Genomic DNA, 13,240 nt, shown 5'->3' with positions numbered 1-13,240 from the left:
AAATGCCTGTGTACAATAAGCTTGCATTCTGTTGCAAACATAGACACAGTCAGTCAGAGACATGCCGCATGTGTTGTGTTTTCATTGTTGCTAATAGAAGGTCTGCACGCTAATGTTGATCTAAATGTTTGTGTTTCAGAGCTTCCAGCACTCAGGATGAAAAAGATAAACATCACGAAACAGCATCACTGAAACCGCCTGCACTGTTACCGGAATGATGATGTTTTCCTTTTCTGATCTTTAATCATAAAAAAAAAACACTGTAATAAATGACATGACATTCTGTTTAATTAGTTGAGATTAATTGCTAAGATTTGTTTTTGCCATCTCAAATTAGTAATGTTTATTTCAAATTAGGTTTGTTTGAAGTCACACACACCTTTATCTCTTCCCACAACAAAGCAAAACAAATTGGATATCCTAACTATCTCAGTTATTTTTCCTAGACACCCATGAGATTAAATGAAAAGAACAACAACGTGTGATCAAAAGAGCTCAAACATTTCCCAAGATCACAGTTATATATAGATATAAAGTTATATTTTTATGCTGTTTTCACATTTGGATGCGTATGAGTTTGTGTTTGTGCACGTTGTGAAAGTTCATATGTGTGTGTGTGTATGCGTCTGATTCATGCAGTTTTGCACAGAATCACGCTATTGTTTCTCTCATGAGCACCATGATGCACTATTCATTCAGACAAAACCACAGCATCACCACTGTACTCCTTATTTAACACTGCTGTGGTTGACATCACAGACAAACAGCCATCAGATTGCCCAGGCCTTACAAATACAGTCCACAGGACAGCCAGGAATCACTGCTTGGACACATTTACATTCCTTTAATGCATTTGGCTGATGCTTTTATCCCAAGCATCTTACTAAGCATTGAAGGTATACATTTTAATCAGTATGTGTGCTCACATCAAACCCTGACCTTTTGCACTGCTAACGCAATGCTCACTATAAATTCCATAAGCACTTATGATTTCTGACGAAATACTGCAGATGCTATACAGTAATAGTTCAATGTACTTCCATCGAGTTATTTGTTTTTGAGGAGAGGCACATTGCACACATTGTGCATGTTTTCATGAATATTGTTCGGAAAATGTTGTAATCATTTACTCATCCTCATGTTTTATGAACTTATATTCTTTAGTAGGAGATTCTGGGTACACTAACACTCGCTGTTTTTATATACAATGAAAGTAATCGGAAACAGATGCTGTTCACCACCAAAAACGCAGACTATACAATGTGTGTGCTATATGTTTGAGGAATATTCCAAGGTCATGTTTCACCACAGCTATTATACTGCATACATTTCAATATGGCACATGGAGATGTGTCACGTCTAATTTAACATCACTGATGCCAGAAGCCATTGGTTTGACGTGCCCTGAAACAAGATGATCATCGCAGATTGAAAGCTTATATAGCGTATGATATGTCAATTATATTTTGATTCTCCCTGTCACTGTTTCTCTGTTCGTACAGATTTGGTTGATATACAAAATGCTGATACAATGACAGAATGCACATCTTTGGGTGAGCTCTCCTTTTTGATTTCGTGTCTGTGGCAGTGCATTGTGGGATTTCCCCTGCATGGCCTCTTTGCTGTTTCAGCACATTTACTAGGGTGAATCTCATGTGTTAGTTGTACGTGTGTAGGTGGAGCTTTAACAATGTGCTGCTCCATGTGGGATTCAAGTGTGGGGTGAGAGAGATCTGTTATGTGACTCAGTATGACTTCTGAACACGCTCTTACATGCCATATGTTAAAACCGAAAACTCGTCATCTCCACGCAAACACACATGCACATATGCTTTTAATGGGAGCAATGCAGGGGGCATAGCAGGCATTTTTAAAGTGAGGTGATGTGACCTTCAAAAGCCAAACAAATTCGCATGCCTCTCTTTGTGGTCTTTTGTTGCATTATGTTGCTCGTGTCCAGCGTAGATGGGGTGTTGGGCCAAATCATAACATAGATATTTGATTGGGACAAGAAGGACGTAATCATTCTCTACTTTTTACTGGGTGCATTTAACAGGTCCCCAAATCACCAAAAGGCCAAGAAGAATTGAGAATAAAAGAAATTGCAGGATCATCAGAAGATATGAAGCTCAATGTGCACAAGAGACAAGTGATTGGCTAAATAATAGTTCCCTCAAATCCAGTGTTCAAATTGAGGAGGGGCTGGGGTGGTCCCAGTTTTGATTAAAATTAAAATACTGCATGAATTTATCTGCTACAAAGCGATACTGTCCATTATATTCCAACTTTGCACACAACTGATCCAAAAGATTTCTGTCTGAAATAAATGTAAACTCTCAATTGCTAGAGCCCTCCATAATGTTTGACAAAATTTAAACACTGCTCAAATCTAAATAACACACCAGATAACAACAGCTGAAAATTTTGGCAATGGTTCAAGACAAAAGCACTTTTTTCAAAAAGTGATTATCTCGTCAATTAATGATGAGTTTTTATGGCAAACCATATTTCTGCTATTATCGATTAGGTGGCGCTCTTACCCACCTTATAAAACAAAATAAGGATAGGATATTTTTTGTTTAAAAGCCGAGGGTCTGTTCATATATTGTATGTTTAAATATGTAAAGGAAAACGCCACCGTTTTTAATATTTTACTATGTTCCTACCTCAACATAGACAAATTCATACATACCTATCTTTTTTCAATGCGTGCACTTTTAATCTTTGTACAGCGCTTCATAAATGTGTTAGCATTTAGCCTAGCCCCATTCATTCCTTAAGGCTGGTTCACACGGCAGGATAATTAGGCCGATTTTAGCCCCGATTCACCCCTTCCGACAATCTTAAGGATGCTTCGATAATCGTAAAATAAACTGATCAGATATTCTTGCCGTGTGTGGTGTGTTTAGACTGCTCTCGTCTACTCGGAAGGACCTCGGGACCGCTCCGATCTCAAATCGGGGATATCCAACATGTTGGATTTTTTTGGCCCGATTTCTTCTCGTGTGTGGTGTCTCCTGCGGACAAACGAGCACGCAGCCTGTGGACTGTGACATGTAGCCAATCAGAAAGCGAGGTGACGAAGCAGCGAGGAAGTACCGGGAAGTCACGGGTCATATTTACTGCATCTCAATGCATCCAACTATGGACTAGACCAAGGGGTAAAACAGAAATTGCGCGCAAACGCAATTTTCGGTTAGAAACAAACTGCAAACTATTGCCACTGCATCCTCTTCGTCCGCAATGATTGTTTACTCTGAAATCACGTTTGATCGCGAGAGATTTTGCGAGATTTCCCGTCTGACCTGGGACTGCTCGGCAGTCAAATCGGTTCGTGTGTGATGTGTTGATTTTGCCATTTGGCAGCACACCACTAACTGTACGACCAAAACTGTTAGACCCGCGATGTTTTATCGCCGTGTGTGGGGTCTCTCAGGGTTGGAAAATCGGCCAACGATTTTAAAGTTGTACCGTCTGTACCAGCCTTTAGGATCCAAACAGGGATGAATTTAGAAGCCACCAAACACTTTCATGTTTTCTCTATTTAAAGACATTAAAATTAGTAAGTATGATGGAACAAAATAAAACTTTTGTTTGGAGCCATAAGAATGAATGGGACTAGGCTAAATGCTAACACATTCAAGAAGCGTTATACAAAGATTGTGCACGCATTGAAAAAAGGTAGGTATGTATTAATTAATCTAAGTTTAGGTAAGAACATAGTAAAATATTGAAAAATGGTGGCGTTTTCCTTTACAAAAAGAACATTTTCTGAAAGGCATTAAACTTTTGTGAAAATCATAAAAATGCTGTTGCTGGCTGGCAATACTGGCAGCGAAAGAGTTAAATGCACTGTATTTGTCGCATATGCTGTAGTCATTATGGATGACATGTTCTGATTTCCATATAAATATAAATGGAAATGCCACAATACAAACCGAGAGCCTCAATATACCAATTGTTTTTGAATCCTCCTGGCTGAGAGGTCCGCAAAAGCATTAAAGCGAAGCCTGAACCCAAAGTGGATCTAATACGACCAGCGCTTTTTAATATTTAAAGGGGTCATATCATACATGTTTTATTATTACATTTCTCTTCCGCGAGGTCGAATTATGTCAGGAGCTTTTTGCGGCAAAAACCTGCTTTCGTTTTTTTATGAGAATTTTCCACCTGCTCTCTGACCTTTACAATGTAATAATGAAGTTCATATATTTGGTGGTGCACCTTTAAGAAATGCTCCATTTGTATGTGTAATGAGAAACAATAGCTGTGTCCGGTTTGCTGTCGTACAAAATGTGGGTCTGATGATCCAGGATCTGTTATGATCCCTTATCAGCCTTATCAGTGAGGAGATTGAATTAATTGAAATGAGTTGTCATTTAAACATGATGTGAGATCACTTTAGCCTTATGTTTGTGGTGATGTTATCGTGATGTGCAACAGAATAAACAGCTCATCAATGTGAGATTAAATGAAAAGATTACCTGTTTACCATTCACCTCAAACATGCTCTCATTCTTTTCAAACAGACCAAATTGGATTGACCGGCTTTTAAATCCATCCAGGGTCAGTGACAGACTCGGGTGGAAAACAGTATGTCTGTAAAAATGCGTTTTAGACAGGTTGCACTCCAGCAGGAAGGCCATATGGCTCTTTACCCACAATCCCCACACTCAGCGTTGGTCAGCAGCAGGTAAGAAATAAGTGTGTCATGTCGTGGAGCTTACACATGCAAACCATATGTGTGTTAGCATTTATGAACCGCTAGTGCCTTTTTTATTCGAATGTATTTGTCCACTTCCTTTTGTCTAAATAATGTATTAACATGTTTATTAATGCTTTGTGTGTTCGGCTCTCTGTTGTGTGTTTGGTTTGGTTTTGCTGAGTTGCAGGTGTTTTCTGATTTTACCTGACTCGCTGACCTTTGACCTTGACCTGACTCAATGACCCTATGAAATGAAGCTCCAAACACAATGATGCCGTTGTGTGAATGTGACTCAGCCATTGGACGTTAACACAAAGAGATTATAGCTATGTATTCACACAGTCCGCTAACTACATAACATTCAATATTTTAGCTACTGAATGAAATACACGATATTTGATTGCCTTAAAGAAATCTGCTGTTTTGTTGTATTTTTACTATGAATTCTGGGATTGCATTCTGGAGGATCCATGCAGTGCTGCCTTGTGAACACACCTGTGATGTCTTAAAGTGCTGTCTCGGTTGGCGGATCACAAGGTTTTAATAGAGCTTAGGACAGGTGGATATAAATTAATGCTTTTAAGTTTCTGCAACTCATCTTCCCATTATGTTATTAAGGTTTTTGTGCATGTTTTTCCATTGACTTTGTGTGTGCACATTCGTAGGTTAACAAAAGAGCGTGTGTTTGCCACGAACAATGATCATCTGATTCACGAATGAACAGAAAAACAATCCTCAGAATGATCTTTCCGAAATAATGACAAGAAATCCAACGGCTGTTGCGACAGATTTTCATACACTTGATTTAACCGCTAACTACTGACGTTTCCGTCCAGAGGTGACTGGAACGATAGACACAAAGTTAATTTCATCCTAGGAAACAGATGCGCTTTCCATGACGGAGTCTCTCCATACCTGTCTCTGTCTGTGATCAGGCTTCTGAAACGTTAATTAAATCAATGCCGTTGTGTTTTATACTGCGACTCCAGACATCAGCATAATTGAAAATTTGTACTTGTCACACATTTTAGCAATCACGATCACTCATCCGAAATTAATAAACGCCTCTTTTAGAAGCTGAATTCTAACAAGGCTTTTAAACACGATGTTCCTGGACGGACGTGAATCTCTTAACTGTGCCGGCGTATGAATAGACTGAGAAGTTGTTAATAAACACAGATCTGATAGGTTAAGCTGATATAATTGCACAGATGCAGCGACCGAGAGAAACACAAACCGGGTTTGTGTTTAATTCGACAGATGCATTCAGCCTTGTGTAATGAATGACACCAGTTCAGTCTAGAGTACATTAATGTCTCTATAACATGTACAGCTAGCGTTGCCTGCATTTGCATTGCTGACATGTGTGTGTTTTTATGAGATGACGGCAGTCTTTAATTCTGATTACTGTGCCAGCAGTTAGTGTTCATGGTAATATCTGTGAGATGAACGGCAATAGGGCCATCTGCCTATGGCTTCCATTAAGCTGATTGTTTGGATAAAATTGTAAAGCACACGCAGACCTTTATTAGATGGCAGATGAAAAGATAGCTATCTTGTTGTTTGATCATGCAATGTGGGGTCAAAAGTGAAAGGCACATAACCTTGTGCAGGGAGCATCTATAAACTTCAGATTTATCACCGAACAGATCATAACGGTGATTTGAAATACTGTTTGTCTCACTCCACCAGTGCTTCGGGCTAGCGTGACTCTCTCTGAATAGAAGATTCGGGGTGAATACGCTAAATTGTTGCTGCGCTTTGGGGCGTGGCATTTCAGCACAAAGACATGCTTGCAATTCAACTAAATGCCTGCAATTCAGCCTAACCACAAACGTCAGCACGCTATTTGCAATTAATGGTGCAGATAATGTTGCAATACCACCACTTGCAGAGCGAAAATGGAATTTAGTGTGATATTCACCAGGCTCAGGTGAATTTCTTTGAGCAAAGGTTACATCATCATCATCCGTGTTGCATACTTTTGGGTTTCCCTCGTTCCCTTAACACTTTATCATCTGAGGTTCGCATTACGATTTGGTCCTCTAGTGTTTACACTGGTATATGCTGATAAATCCTTCTGGAGCTTGCTTTGAGAGTCTTTCTGGCCGGTTTTCACCTCTGTAAGTTGTAGGTCAGAGTTTGAAATGGATCTGTAAAACTCTGTGACCTGGCTCAGCAGGAGCTGAGAGTTTAGCTGAGCTCCCTCCCCAATTTTCACCATCCACAAGCCCTCAGAGGAGATATTTAATAGTTCTGGCAGCCCCTTCAGATATTTTTTCTCTGTGTCTGTCCTCTGGTTCTGAATTAAAGAAGGGCTGTTAAATTAAAGCTGCAATTCGTAACGTTTTTGGGGTACAAAAACGAGTTATTGAGCAAGAACATAGCCAGCCAACACACACATGTGGGGCCCAAAGGGGGTTGCACCTGGGCTGATATTTGGGGCCCACATGGGCTCCCCAACTGGGACACAGCTAAGTTTGTCCTCAGTTTCCACATGTGTTAGCCCAGATGGACTGATGATGGGCTCCATATAGGGCCCATATGAGTTAACCAGGTAGTTCCCATTTGATGCTTACAAGAGTTTGTTTACATGGGTTAGTAACAGGACCCAGCTAGGTCTTATGTAGCCCAGATGGACTCCATATTGGGCTCATATGGGTTAACCAGGTAGCTCCCATTTGGTGCCTCCAGGAGTATGTCTGCATGGGTTAGTGATGGGACCCAGTTAAGTCTTATGTAGCCCAGATGGACTGATGATGGGCTCCATATTGGGCCCATATGGGTTAACCAGGTAGCTCCCATTTGGTGCCTACAGGAGTTTGTCCGCATGGGTTAGTGATGGGACCCAGCTAATTCTTATGTAGCCCAAATGGACTGATGATGGGCTCCATATTGGGCCCATATGGGTTAACCAGGTAGCTCCCATTGGGTGCCTACAGGATTTTGTCTACATGCTTAGTGATGGGACCCAGCTAGGTCTTATGTAGCCCAGATGGACTGATGATAAGCTCCATATGGGTTAACCAGGTAGTTCTCATTTGGTGCATAAAGGAGTTTGTCTGCATGGGTTAGTGATGGGACTCAGCTAGGTTTTATGAAGCCCAGATGGACTGATGATGGGCTCCACATTGGGCTCGTATGGGTTAACTAGGTAGCTCCCATTTGGTGCCTACAGGAGTATGTCTGCATGGGTAAGTGATGGGACCCAACTAGGTCTTATGTAGCTCAAATAGACAGATGATGGGTTCCATATTGGGCCCATATGGGTTAACTAGGTAGTTCCCATTTGGTGCTTAAAGGATTTTGTCTGCATGGGTTAGTGATGGGACCCAGCTAAGTCTTATGTAGCCCAGATGGACTGATGAAGGGCTCCATATGGGTTACCCAGGTAGCTCCCATTTGGTGCATACAGGAGTTTGTCTGCATGGGTTAGTGATGAGACCCAGCTAAGTTTTATTTAGCCCAGATGAACTGATGAAGGGCTCCATATGGGTTAACCAGGTAGCTCCCATTTGGTGCCTACAGGATTTTGTCTGCATGGGTTAGTGATGGGACCCAGCTAAGTCTTATGTAGCCCAGATGGACTGATGAAGGGCTCCATATGGGTTAACCAGGTAGCTCCCATTTGGTGCCTACAGGAGTTTGTCTGCATGGGTTAGTGATGGGACCCAGGTAGGTTTTATGAAGCCCAGATGATGGGCCCCGCTTTACCTCGTGCCGCATTACCACGTTGGGTGTGCATAACTTTCAAATAATTCAACAGCCATCATCAATTCTGCCTTACATATCTAAATGTGTGTTGTATATATTTAAAATTAAATATATAGATAGTGTACAGTATTTGCTTTAAATGTTCCCCCAGGTAATCAAATTGTGAGGTGTATTGTACAAAACAGGCAATACATTATACGTTTATAGGATTTATTGGATAAAAAAATTTGGCAAAAGTCAAACCTGAGTGTATTGGGGACCTGGGTTTTATTCAAATATACAATAAATGCATAGAAAAAACAAAAAGCTTACATGTAATAAAACATAAAAACTACACATGTATCTGTTATCAATATTTGTTTATCCTCTTTTTGTTGTAATATTTTGTAGTCATTGTTCTTGGCTATCTTTATAAACTTTGCAAAACTGTGTTGTGTAAACCTTTATCTCAAAGCTGAGCGTATCCTCCAAACACGCCAATGCAACATGCATACAACATCTCCCCATGAATGCATCTTCAATAAATATTTTAATAAAGAGCAAATATGTCAATATAAAGGGTATAATACTGACTCCTCATTGATGTGTTAATGTTAATGTGAATGGGCTGATGATGTCCTCCATTGAACTGTGTAATGCTTTCTGACAGATTCAGATTCATGTGAAATCTGCCTGTGTTTATCTGCGTCTTATCAAAGCTTCAAACATACCCCATAGTTGAAACACTGCCCATCAAACACATTACTCTCATACACAAACCAGAAACACTCATGCAAATCTCTCTCTCTCTCTCTCTCTCTCTTCTCTGCCTGACCACAGCATTTATAGATGCAATGATGTGCTCTGTGATTAAACAGCCTGAGATGATCCAGCACAGGATAAAAGCGTTTGGCATTTATAGCGCAAGTTTACAGCTTTAACAGATGAGACTGGAGAGGAACGGATGGGCTTTTGTGCCTCGCTGCGGCTTATGCAAAGAGTTTCAGCATCCGTCAACCATAGCCAAAACACTCTCCGCTGTGTCCTCTTTTAACAGAAACACTGATACAATTAGCTTTCCCATAATGCCCTTCAATGACACATGATACAGGATGTTTGTAATTACAGCCGGTGGGTGTTGGGCAGGTGTTGGAGAGGGGTGCGGTGTGGACAGAGAGAGACTATACTAGTTGTCATATAGAAGCGCCTACACACTAAAGTTTACTGAAGTAGAGAATGTTGCTAAACCATTGATGTCAAAAGTTAGGGTGTGTCACAAAGATGTAGGATGAAAAACAAAAGTGTTTTGCGCAAGTGACTCTTTGTTATGTAACCAGGATTTTAACTTTTGCTACAGTGCATGCTTACATATAGGCATGTGTTGACCAATGAGATTTTTAGAAAGATATACTGTATACAACTGTGTTCTTTAAAACAAGATATAATGCAAAATCACTATACAAATACATGTAAACTGAATTAATTGCACACTGTATCACATTTCGCATGGGTTGTTTAAGTAGCTGCATTTACATTTCCCTTCAAATTGCGAACTGACATTGCGAATTGAAAATACGGCAAAAATTCCGCATTAAAATGACGAGAGAAAAAACTGTGTTTTAGTCGCATATCATCGGTTAGTGGAAACGCTGTCATTTCACAATAGTTTTTTATTGACATTCAGCAAATATTGCATATGTTTTGCACAAATCTGTAAAGGGAAACAGGTTAGCCAATCACAACAAAAGTAATTTAGATAGAATTCTTAAAGGGCCGGTAGCACACTCAGACTGTTTAATTCTTAGGCTGAAAAGATCACAAACATTAAAATAACTGAAGTTTCAAATAAGTTTTGGGCATAAGAGACCTCGAATAACATTTGAAGTGGACTTCAGAAATATTAGAATTAATTGCTAAATATTGATATGGCCAGTTGAAAGAAGCAAATGGTAAGCCATGTGTTTGTGGGTTTTCTTTCATGTTTGTGTTTGTTTGTGTGCATGCATACGTGTGTGTGTGTGTGTGTGGTATAGTGATTAGTGGTAGGGTGGATGTGAGAGTTCAGTTCAAAGGCTGAAGTTGTTCTTATTTATTTGTGCTGTCAGTCTGATCTGATCAAAGCTGACTTAGACGCGTACAGGATCCGTGTTTCTGTCACTCTCCATCTATCCACGTTTGATCAGTATTAACACACGTGGATGTTAAATCGGTTTAAAAGCATCTAAACATATGTTGAAGAACAGAAGGTGTGTCTATCCATTCATGGGCTTTTGTTGTGACCTTTATTTAAGCATTGAAGTGAAGGCATGACATTGCTAAACCACAGCAGGCACGCACATACACAAACACACCTGCGTCAGAGCAGGATGCCACTTTTGCTCAAGATCATTTACGTCAGCAGATCACTCATTGTGTATATGCTGCACGCAAGCATGCACATCAACTACATTACTATGAAAATACACATATACAGTACTGTGTGGGGCATTAGAGATGTGTATTATATTAGTACAAGATTAAAATTAGTTTGACACCTTAAAAAGCACCTAAATCTCAGTTCTACTTTAATAGCTTTGTTTTCCATAGAAAAAAATGCAACAACAAACCAGGAGGGTATAATGTTTCATATCAATAGGTTTTAAGCGTGAGAGTACACATCAAGGTTGTACATGAAGGGTAAGTTGCTTTTTCAAATCTCATAAAGAGGTAAGAAAATAAAGCTTTTAGACTAGAGCCGTTTTTGTGCTATGAAAAACAGTAAAATGACAGCAAGCTTTGTTTTTTTTATTGACACTGATCTGCCTGTGATCTATTACAGGGCAATTTAAGCGTGGTCCTGGTGGGTAGCTGTCCAGCAGAGTTAGTTTCAACTCTAATTTATCATGTCTGGGCTCTGAGGTAGTCACAATTTATGTTCACTCTTTTTATTTGTCTTTCAACTGTTGTTTTTACATTTACTTTACATTTACGCATTTGATGCTTTTACCCTAAGTGGCTTACAGTGCATTACAAAGCATACATTTTTGTTTTATTAGTATGTGTGTTCAGTCTTCGAATTATGTCAAAGATAATGGGGGGTCCCCTAGCTCAGTGGTTTGCAAACCCTGGGTCGCGACCCTCTGGTGGGTCGCGGAAATTAAAAACTGGGTCACCAGAAAGATTAAAAAAAAATGTTACTAAAATAATTTATTCAATTTTATTATAAAAACTATAATAATTACAACACACTTGAATAAAAGCACAGTAAAAATATCTTTTAAATACACGAAATAAAAAAATACTCCACCTCTGTGTCACATGACCCATGTATAATACTGTATTAAATTCATAGACAGTAGATCAAATTGCGCACGGGGTCAGAGCCATTTTTTAAATGATGCAAGGGGAAATAAAAACTCCTAAATAAAAATAAAAATGTGTTTGGTCTGATGTGAAAAAAATATATATTTTAAATGTATTTGATTGGTTTGTCGAAAGTGAGCGCGGAAATGTTTAGTTGTTTGCTAAGCATAGCGCCACCGTTAAGACACGAGTGTTGCAGTGAGACTGACACGTTATGGTTCTGCTGTTATCTTTGAACTATTTTCGCTGCTGAAACAACAAAAACAGTCAACATTGCGTCCAAAATGTAAGTGACTAAATATTAATTACTTGTTTAGTGAACTGTCATATAAAATCTGTAAATTTTCAACCGTGATGTGATGCTGCTTAACTGTGTCATGTTATTAAAAACGTAACATTTTTACCACAGTATGTTTAACCCACTTTGTTAACACACTCGCTCACTTTGTGTTTGCTGAGCTTATTTGTTTAACTAAGCGTTATTACATTATGCACTTTCGGTTGCCATTGAGACTAAAGGATGCAGAGTCATTAGCGTGTTCTGTTTTGGTGATTGTTATTGGCGTTTTAATCTAACGTTACTTTTCCCTGATAAGCAGACAAGTGTTGATGTAGAGAGCCCTGCGACGTGTTTTTTTTAGACTGCTTCAGGTCCAATCTTTACGACTCCTCCGTTGTGTTGCGTATGTCAGTTCTTCCTCGTATTTTGTCCATTATCATAATTAATGATATTAATTGCAAGTAAGGTTGATCTCATTTGTGCCCCCTGAAAAAATGAAATGCCCGTCCGTGAATTTGTGTTTGGCGCCGGGTCTGCTCATTAGGTAAGTTATACATACAGATGCGCGTGTGCACGTTTCACCGGGCTCACTCCACTCTGATGGCTTTCGCCCCCGCCCTGCTTCATTCTACTAAGGGAGGGGGGGGATTTAGAGTGTGGGTCGCATAATTTTTATTTTTTTAAATTTGGGTCGCTCCTAAAAAAGTTTGAAAACCACTGCCCTAGCTAAGCCCCACCTGCTGGCCAAGCCCGCCGTGATTTCACAAAGTAAGATGTGATCATGAATCAACATTTTTTGTTGGCCCTGGATCAATGTTTTAATCAAAGAAACCCCAAATTACCCTTACCTCAAACCCTAACCATTAACCCTTCAAATTATTGTGAAATAATAGTTTGAGAAGAATTTTTTAAAAGCCCACAATCCAAATCCTTAATCTAACAATCTGTCAATTCCTCCAGAAAACAGCGTGAGGCGCACTTAGGTGTTTTAATTTATTTCAGACAGAAATCTTTTGGATAAGTTTATTGCAAAATTTGGACAAATAATGGACAGTATCGCTTTGTGGCAGCGCAGCACAATAATTTAAAATTAATGTAGTATTTTAATTTTAATAAAAACCAGGGGATCCCCAAATTTATATTTTTGTGCTTATTTTTTGTACAAGCATTGAGGGTCCCTCAACACCCAAGCCCCCCTCACTTCAAACACTGCGTGTGTT

General features: G+C 39.5%; 1 protein-coding gene and 1 long non-coding RNA gene across 2 annotated transcripts in view; one reads left to right on the top strand and one right to left on the bottom strand.

The window, feature by feature from the left end:
• The window catches only part of LOC141349677 (uncharacterized), a 99,900-nt gene extending 99,464 nt beyond the window's left edge, over positions 1-436 (top strand). The window contains exon 3 of the long non-coding RNA XR_012357627.1: positions 140-436. This is a non-coding gene — a long non-coding RNA (uncharacterized lncRNA). The remainder of the gene's footprint in view (positions 1-139) is intronic.
• sema6d (semaphorin 6D) overlaps positions 1-13,240 on the bottom strand; it is a 156,629-nt gene that overhangs the window by 68,027 nt on the left and 75,362 nt on the right. The window lies entirely within an intron of this gene.

Source organism: Misgurnus anguillicaudatus, chromosome 15 (assembly GCF_027580225.2).
Source record: "Misgurnus anguillicaudatus chromosome 15, ASM2758022v2, whole genome shotgun sequence".
In the NCBI taxonomy this organism is placed as follows: Eukaryota; Metazoa; Chordata; class Actinopteri; order Cypriniformes; family Cobitidae; genus Misgurnus; species Misgurnus anguillicaudatus.
This window is presented reverse-complemented; position numbering and strand designations above follow the sequence as displayed.